The 8393-nt window shown below is 38.0% G+C and overlaps 1 pseudogene; it reads right to left on the reverse strand.

Moving 5' to 3' along the window:
* Positions 1 to 3422: 3422 nt before the first annotated feature.
* Positions 3423 to 4387, reverse strand: LOC102876799 (annotated as a pseudogene).
* Between the last annotated feature and the right edge of the window lie 4006 nt (positions 4388 to 8393).

An 8393-nucleotide genomic window follows, 5' to 3' on the forward strand; every position in this document is an offset into this window, starting at 1 on the left:
CTAGAGACTACAGCGCACTCAGGTTATGGTCTTCACAGTTGCGTCCTATGCATCAGAGAGCTGGACAATGACTAAAGATTATGAAGAAGTATTGATTCCTTTGAGTTATGATGCTGGAGAAGAATACTGGACATACTATGGACCAGCAGGTGAACAGATAAGTCTGTCTTGGAGAGGGTGAAATAATGTTTCTTCTTGGAGGCAAAGATTTGAAGCTCCCTCTCACATACTTCAGGCAATGGTTGGGAGGGACCAGTTCTTAGAGAAGGACATACTACTTGTAAAGGTGGAGAGACAGTGCAGGAGAGGAAGACCATGGATGAGATGACTTGACACTGTAACTGCACCAATGTGGTTAGGTAGGTCAGAGCCAATAAGACTTGCTCAAGATAGGGCAGGGTTCAGAGCTATTGTACATAGCGTCATTATGAATCTCAGTTAACTCAATGGTACATAACAACAACATGATTCTTCTGTATTGAGTATATTTTTCTGGAGCTTTGCCAAATAATATATACTAATTCCTATGATGAGTGGTCAGAACTATATAGACAAAATATAAAATTTTTATTGTTTTCTTATTTTTACATGCATTACTGTAAGAAAATAGATGAGCCAAATTTTACTTCTTAATTCTCATGGAATTTGTTGTCTAACTAGGGAAAACAATAATATTCAATTAACAACATAAAATATAATTCTGTATTCATATTTTTAGAAAGAGAAGACACAATCAGAAGAATCAAAGATGCTTTTTGTCTCAATATGTAAAGCTCTATTTTATTTTAAATATAATAAATTACCTACACTGGAAAAAATAAGATGCATATTTCAAGTAAAGAGACCATGTAGAATATGCCATAAAGAGAGTGAAATAACACACAAAATAAAGAGGAGACCATCAGAGCATGTAATGGTGTGGAAGGTGGATCACAGGCAAAAATAAGAATTAATTATATAGGGATTTATAGGACATATTAAGATAGTTCTGTTTTATTTGCATTTAATAAACTGACAACAATAGACTGTCAATGAATAGACTCATAGTGACTCACTAGGAAAGAGTTGTTAATAAGTCCTGTTAAGCTGACTACAACTCATAGGCATCCTATGAAAATGAATCTGAACCTTCCCCTATCCTGTGCCGTCTTTATCTTCTCTGATATACTTGGGCCCATTGCTAGTCACTGTGTGATTCCAAAACATTGAGGAATTTTTCTGATCTTCAGCATGATGTTCTTTTTCAAAGTCTGTCCCCTCCTAACAACATGCCAAAAATATGTGAGATGCAACTTTGTCATCTTTGTCTCTATGGAGAACTCTGGCTGAAATTTTCCTCATACATACATGTTTGTGCTTTTGGAAGTCCATGGAATAGTCAATACTCTTGCCCAGCACCATATCCCAAAGATATTGATTTTTCTTATACCATCCACATTTATTGCTCAGCTTTCAAATGCATAGTTAGCAATTGAGAAGACCATGGTTGGATCAGGTGTACTTAGTCTTTAAACTCACATTATCCTTTAGCATTTTGGAGATGTCCTTGACAAGATATTTACTCAATACAAGCTATCTTTTGATTTCCTCACTACTGGTACCAAAAATGTTGATTATGGCTCCAAGTAATATGAAAATCATTAATAGATTCAATACTTTCTCTATCTAGTATGATACTGCCTGAGGACCTGGTGGTGAGGAATCATGTTTTCTGGATGCTTAGATGCAATCCATATTGAATATTGTAGTCCTTGATATTCTGCAGAGAGAGCTTCAAGTCCTCACTAAATGTTGTGTCATATATATAAAGCAAGATGTTGATGAGTTTTCCATCCTGATGCCATGTTCTTATTCATAAAGTAGTCTCTTGAATGGTTTCTGCTGCATACAGATTGAATAGATATAGAATCCTAATGTATAGTTTTCTTGGTTTTGAAAGATAATGTGTCCCCTTGCTCCATTTGAGCAATAGCTTCTTGGTCTAGATCTAAGTTTTGAATGAGCACAATCAACTGTTCTAGGATTTCCACCCTTCTCAGCATTATCGGTAACTTGTTGTGATTTATACATTCAAATGGCCTTTGCGTAGTTAATAAAACATGAACAGACATCCTTCTGATACTCTGGTTTTAGTCACGATACATCTGATATCAATTTCTGGCAGTTTTCTGTTGTACTGATCAAGACTTTTTTTTGTAATCTTCAGTAAGATTTTGCTTGCATGTGACATTCATTATATTGTTCTGTAATTTCAACATTCTGTTGGAACATCTTTCTTGAGAATGGGAATAAATATGGATTTCTTCCAGTCAGTTGGCCAGGTAGATGTTCTCTAGATTTCTTGTCACAATGTGGTAAGCTTGTTGACAGCTCTGTCTGCTTAAATATATGTTAAGTGGTATTCCATCTTGCTACTGGCTTTAGAACAACTTGAAATTGTTCCTTTATTAATGCTGATGCTGTTTGTTTGTTTGTTTGTTTGGTTTTGGCTGAGTACTGTGTACTATATTAATGGATGACAGAAGATGAGGTTGAGCTCTCTAAACCCCTTTCTTTTCTCAGGGGGACTGGATGAAATCATATCAAGTCTGTAAGATTCTCAGTATATGGAGAGATCGACTTGAAACAAGGACTCCCTTTCCAAGCGACTGAGAGAGTCTCAATCTCTCTCTCTTTTTCTCTCTCTCCCTCTCTTTTAGTGGTATTATTCTAATTTTCTAGAGCTCTGAAGAATCAATTCTTCTTTTGTCATCCTTAGTCATTGTCCAGTTCTCTGATGCATAGCAAGTAATTGCAAAGATCACGGCCTATATCAGGCACACCTTAATCTCTAGACTGACATTGCTACTCTTAAATACTCTAGAGAGGTCCCTGACAGCAGACTTTCACTATGTAATTCATCTATTGGTTTCCTGACTGCTGGTGCCAAGAGCGTTGATTGTGGATCTGAAACTGTTAATCTCAATCTCTTCTTCTATGATGAAGCTGACAATTGGCACAATGGTGATAATCTTTGTGTTTTTGGGTTTTTTTTTTTTTTGGTTTGTTTTTTGAAGTGTTGAACACACCGTGGACTGCTAGGAGAACAAGCAGGTCTGTCCTGGAGAGGGTTAAACCAAGCTACTTTCTGGAGTGAAGAATTTTGAAACTCTATCTCACATACTACCATCATATATATGGTCAGGAGGAACCAGTCCTTGGAACAGTACATCATGCTTTGAAGGGTGGAAGAACAGCACAGGAGAGGAGGGCACAGGATGAAATGGATCGACTCAGTGACTGGAGAAATAAGATTAGGTCTGTCGGAGGTGATGAGATTGGCTCAGGATAGGGCAGGATTCAGAACTATTTTACATAGAGTGACGACGAGTCACAGGCAACTTGAGGGCACTTAACAACAACACCAGTGCTCCAAGAGTCTCTTATTCTTTAGAAGCTATGTGAGCCATTTGGTTAACCACTTTGTTGCTGTAGCCAAATTCTTTGTCATACCAGAAAATGAGTTTGACAAAGTGTTTATTAAGGTCAATTCCAGCCCTACCATCAAAGATGGAAGAGTAAGTATCAATATAGAAGTCACAGGAGAAAACCTGGTCTTTAGAACACCCTTTAGGGGTCCTTCTAATGCCTGCTTTATTGCTTTATTGATGTCATAATAATCAACAGCTTTCTGCAGACAATAGGCAAAATTCACAACTGACACATTGGGGTTGGGGAGAGGGAGAGCCATGTCAGAAAGTTTCCATTCAACTCAGTGATGATCTTGCCCATGGCCTTGACAGTGCCAATAGATGCAGGAATGGTGTTCTGAGCAGATCCAAGACCGACATGCCAAAGCTTTCCAGAAGGGGTATCCAGAGTCTTCTGGATGGCAGTGATGACATGTGCTATGGTCATGAGTTCCCCTGTGATGCCAAATTTGTCACAGATGACCTTAGCCAATGGGCCAAGCAGCTAGTTGGTAGTGCAGGAAGCATTGCTGAAAATCTTGAGAGAGTTGTCATTCTTTATGCCTATCACAAACAAGGGACCATCCACAGAAGGAGTAGAGATGATTACCTGCCCCAGCCTTCTCCAAGGCTATTAAAATACCAATGGATTCTACAACATACTTAGCAACAGCATCATCTCACTTGATGTTGGCAGGATCTTGCTCCTGTAAAATAGTGATGTCTTTCCCATTGATCACAAGCTTCCCAGTCTCAGCCTTGACAGTGCCATTGAACTTGCCATGGATGGAACTATACTGCAACATACAGACCATATAGTTTCAGTCCATGTAGGAGTCTTTGATGGCAACAACATCAACTTTGTCATAATTAAAAACTATTCTTGTGACCAGGCATCCAAAGTGGCTGCATCTATTTATTCTGACCTTCACCACCATGTCTCAGGGATATGGCTGGGGCCGTAGGAGAAGAGATGATGAGGATGATGATGATGTCAGTTGATGAGGAAATGGTAAGCCTCAATTTGATTCTTGATCATATTCTACTTTCAGAAGTGGTTCAGAGCCAACCAGTTCTTTTTGGTACAGTGATTCTTTAAAACTATTTAATTGAGTTTCCAAGGTTGTAATTTTCTGGAAACAGATTGCTATATCTTTTGCAGTTGGAGCAGCTCATTTGCTTGAAATGTTGACCTATTGCTTAATAGATGAGTGTTAAATCATGGTACAAGCAGGACTGTTTTCCAATATGATAGAGAGCAAATAATGATTTTAAAGAAATTTTGGATGCTCTTTTCCTGCTAGGAAAAAAAAATATATATGTCCTTGCTAAGTGGTTAAAAATAAAAATCAATGGGATAGACATGGATGCTAATATAGAGTGTCTTCATTGGATTTAGTATCATTAAGTACAGCAGCTTTTGATGTCACTTGCATGGTGGGTGATGCCAGTGTGCAAACACACTCCTTGGTTAGTGGATCGTCCTAGCTCTTTTTTCTCTCCACACTGGGTTGATCTCCTGGCCCTAGCCATTAGAACATCATACAGTTCCTTACAACTCATTCCTTCTCTTCTTGTTCAAGGCAGAAAGCCTTTTTTTCACTCACTGGCACCTGCCTTGGGTCATTGGCCTCACCTGTCCCATCTGTCTCCAACACTGAAATGGCAGGAACTTGAGGAAGAGCACAGAATAGGTAACTTACTTGATGATATTAAGCAACATTTCTCCATAAAGTACAGATGATCCAAAAGTAGAGGAACATCTGAGGGAGAAGCCCCAAAAGTGTTGACTTTGCTCTGTGAGAAGGACCTAGAGCTCCTGTTTCACTAGTGTACCATTACCTCCAAACACATGGATCATCCCAACATAACCCCTGAGTAAGTTTTATCTAGCTACAAAAGGAAACTAGAAGATCACATTAAGCCACTGAGAAAGCAAATTAAGATTCTGCAATTGGATTAAGAATGGCAACTTCTAAGCCTTATGTCTTCATTTAATCATCTTCAAACATTGTTAAAATCTGTAAAGTTCCAGATGAATGGTGACTGACTTCCAAAACTTAAATTGTTTTACAGTTAATTATTCATGGAAGGGTTTTAGGGTACTGTTTAGTTTTGTAATAGTTTAGGGTGTTATCATAAGACACGTAGACTGGTAAGTGATGAGAGTGTGGAGGTAACACCAACTCTAGTGATGTCATCACATTGGCAACTCTTCCCCCCAAAACACCAGCTTGCTGATCTTGTCATGGTCCTTAAAGTAATTAGGGGTTACATTCCTCTTCACTCTTATCCCCAAGTAATACCACTGTTTATATAATTATATAAGTTATTGTCAAGAAAGAGCTCATAGAATAGAAACAGAAACTTTGGTGATGCACTGGTTGAGCTCCAAGCTTAAGGCCTGTAGTCTGAACTCTAGGCTTATTAGGTGAAAGATGATGTAATCTACTTCTTGAATTACAGCTAATTCTGTAGGGCTCTTCTACTTTGCCCTATATCATTGTTAAGAAAATGGATTCAACTGCAATAGTTTTTCTCAGTTTTCTTGTAAAGTGTGGAAGAGATATTCTAAGTCAAACGATAATTAAATGTAGTCAAATCAGAAAGTAGTGAGAAGAGTTAAAATTAAGAGTTAGAATTAGCAGGAATTAGCACAAGATTAGTAGTGAGAGTGGCAGACAATGAGGAAAGTGTACTACATTGAAAAAAGGGAGATCTACTTTGCATAGTCATTAATATACATTACTTATCAAGTATATAAATTATGTTTTGTACAACTTTTCACTAAATATTGCATTACATATTTTTGTATATTGAGAGGGTATTTCCCCTTTACAATCATCTTACTAATAACTACATTCATTCACCTACTTCATGTATCATGCCTAATATTCCCATTTTACATAGACAGTTTCTTATTTGCCCATCCCTATCAAACCTGTGCTCTGAGGGAACAAGCATGTCCCTTTTGCTGAAGGATCATCTATTCAATTTGGTAACTTTGAGCATCTGCATCCACAAGCAAAGTCCAGGCCAGAAGAAGTCTTCAGGTTGCACCAATCAACACTAGTCCAGAGTATGGATCATTTTCTCTTCCTCTGGTTGGGTTCTGGTCTACTCATCCCCAGCCATCTCTGGTCTCAGTTCAAATGGGCATCATCTGCAAACTCAGGAGTCCACACTTCTCCCTTCATTCCTTATTTATTAATTGCTCGACTCAGTTTAGACCTCACAGGGGGGAGTCAAGTAAATAAGCCAGTGGTTTTCATAGCTTCCTGTTGTTCAAGCCAACCCATTTTTGGCTTACCCAAACACCTGTGCATGGCATGTGCACAGTGCTGAAGGAACATGTCCAAGCTCAGTCTTTCTCCATCGTTGTATTTCTCCTAATTCCAGTCTGGTAGATCCAGGTGATCTCTAAGTGTGAGCACACTCACCAGCTTAAAAAGGGAAATTTCTTAAAACAATCATCCAACAGAGTCTAAACATTCTAAGAAAGTCAACCATTGCTTATAAGTAAACTTCATTATAAACAGTAGAGTAACAAACATTTCGCTATTTCTATATTGCATCATCTTGTTCTGTCTTGTTGAATCTTTTTATTTTTTTCCTTCTCTGACCCAGAGTTTGCCAGTATTTGGGGCATGCCAGAATGGTAAAATACTGAAATATATGGCCATGCCTGGAGGATAAGGGCAAGTGTCTTTCCTGAGTCTTGGTGTCAGCTGGGTGTATGTAGCCTCTTGAATTGTTTTAGCTCAAACATTCTTCTAGGTTGCACAGCACTGGTGTGTCCACTTGCCATACAGAGGTAACTTGTGGTTGCTGTGAAGCTGAAAGACTGTGACATTGATGTGTCAAATGTGATAATTGTTACCAATGGTGGACAGTGTTTGGTGGAGCTTACATCTGGAAACCCTATGATCCTGGAGAAAGGATAAAAGTCACACAAGTGTCGAGGACTTCCATTCATAGGGTGGCTATGAGTTGCCTCTCCCAGCCCTCCTGGATCCTTATACTCATTCTACAATACAATTTATGCAATATTTATCCTTATGTGACTGAGTTAGTTCACTCAGCCTAATGCTCTCCAGTCTCTCCCAAGTTAGGTAATAATTTATAGTTATTGCTGCATAGCATTCCATTGTGTAAATGTACCATAATTTCTCAATCCATTTGCTTGTGGTTTGACATTTGGGCTGTGTCCATATTCTTCCAATAGTGAATAATGCTGTTATGAACAATGATGTACAAACTCAGTTTGTGCCTCAGTTCTCATATTCTCACGTATATTCCAAGTAGTAGAATAGCTGGGTCATATCAAATTTCTATGTTCAGCTTTTTGAGGAAGCACCAAACTGCCTTCCAGAATGGTTGCATCATTTTACAATCCCACCAACAACGTGTAAGAGTTCCTTTCTGTTCACAACCTCCCCAACATCTATTACTTGTTGCCCTGATTATTTATGATCTGAAAATATCTCATATCTCTTTTAGGAATTAGTTCGACTTATGTTGTGCATAAATGTGAAAAGACTATTAATTTAACTTGAACAAAATATTTTACCAATGATTATCCTATCAAGGCAGTAAACTTGGCACATTACCATGTAAATGAGAGAAGCTATAAAACTTATATTTGGATTGTATCTTTGGTTCTCTCTTCATTTCAGCACCTTGAACATCTGAATTAAGATACACTAGCATGTATGCATTGTGCTTGAGAAGGACAAAAGAAAGACACTTTGGTAATTGTTTATACGCAAAAGAAATTTATGACTATTCCATTACTGGCCATAAGAAAACTTTTCTTTTCATTTAAAATTATAATAAATTTTCCCCCCCATGATAGCAGAAGGAAAATAGCAAGATGAAATTTTTGCTTTTGTAAAAATTAAAGCCTTGTTAACCATATGGGTCAACTCTATTCTCTCTTATAAG

The sequence above is a fragment of the Elephantulus edwardii genome, unplaced genomic scaffold (assembly GCF_000299155.1).
Source record: "Elephantulus edwardii isolate Elephantulus edwardi_28Jun2011 unplaced genomic scaffold, EleEdw1.0 scaffold00019, whole genome shotgun sequence".
NCBI lineage: Eukaryota > Metazoa > Chordata > Mammalia > Macroscelidea > Macroscelididae > Elephantulus > Elephantulus edwardii.